We start from the raw sequence: 1,639 nt of genomic DNA on the forward strand, positions 1-1,639 counted from the left end.
GCATCATGTGATATTATACATATAATTATTTTAAATGTTTTATATGCACATTATTTTATTTCGTACTCTTATTAAATCTTATAATTTTCTTATACAGACTTATGAAAGCATTCTAATTCACTTCACATATCAATCTGTAAGTTCTAATGGGAGTGCCCGAATTAAAAAGATTAATGACATCCTGGTCCAATAAAATATTTTCAAAGTGAAAAAAGAAAGAAAAAAATTCTCATCCAACAATGTTATTATAATGGCAATGGAAAAATAACCAAGTTTGGCCAGATAAAATGTATTACGTCTTGCTGTCATTAATACTAATACTAATGCAAGTCTTTTACTATTAGTACAAGATCTGTACTCCAAAGTGGAGAAAAATAAGCAATCACTAGTATCTATACTACAATGATCAGAAATATATATATTGAATCTCTTAATGTGACTTTGTCAGATCTAGATTTTTAAACATTTATAGCAGATGTAATATAACAAGCATATTTAATGTGTTGTCTAAAATTTAATAAGATTATTGGCTGAATTTCTACTCGTAAGTACTGATGCACTCTCAACAAAAATATTTTTGTCATATTCGTATTTTTATTAGTTAATGGATAGATAAGTTGTATCATAAATTAATCACTATATAAGGAACTAAAATTCTAATGAAGATATTTGCTAATGATTGCTTTTTATTATAATAGGCATTTAAAACATTAATTACTTAATATATGTATCAGGTTTTAGAAGGAGGGAGTGGTTAAACATTTGTGAATTCTTTTATAATTCAACACCTATAAGTACAAGTACAAGGTGGATTGTAACACAAATCACAGAGGGGCAGGAGAGATAGGCAGCTGAAAAGACTGTTTTGATCCCCTACCTGGCCCTTCCCTTCTCCTCCTAATTTGCCACTATCAGATGCTCCTCTTCTATGAAACCCTTTTTCTTTGGATGTGGAACCCGTAGTCAGAAGCAGCAGCACTCACAACTTAATACTATGTTTCTTTTTTTAATAGCTCTTACATACAAATTAGAATCAGTATTGTGAAGTCATTTGAGTGTTCAACTATGTTTCTGGTGAACAGAGTTCAAATCCCAGCTTGGGCAAGGAAAGTCACACAGAGGAAGGCAATGGCAAACCTCTGCAAACAAATCTTTTTCACTGATGTCTATATAGACTTTGGGGTTTTTTTGTAATGCAGATATTACTTTTCAAAGGTATTTTTCTGTTAGGGAGATTTTGATGTCTGAATAACTGGTTGCCTCTTGGATGCCACACACACACACACACACACACACACACACACACACACACACTTTGTTTCCATTTGTTTACCACAGAAGTTTCTACATAAGCTAATGTCCTTGATTTCCAGTTTGTTTGAACATAAAAGGTTTCAGATGGGCAATTTGGAAATGTTTTACAACAGTTTTGCTCCACACACACACAAAGTCCTAAATTTACTCCATCCTGTACATATTTTAGTCATCACCCAACACAAATTTGCACTGGATTATGGCAAGGGGCAATTTGCCTCCTTTTTCTCCAAGAGCCATACAAGAAAATTCTTCCAATCCAATTAGCATTCTAAAGAACAGCTTCAGTTTTGTGCTCTATTAAAGTCAGCTAAATTGATGCCCT

This window comes from Anolis carolinensis, chromosome 1, assembly GCF_035594765.1.
Source record: "Anolis carolinensis isolate JA03-04 chromosome 1, rAnoCar3.1.pri, whole genome shotgun sequence".
NCBI lineage: Eukaryota > Metazoa > Chordata > Lepidosauria > Squamata > Dactyloidae > Anolis > Anolis carolinensis.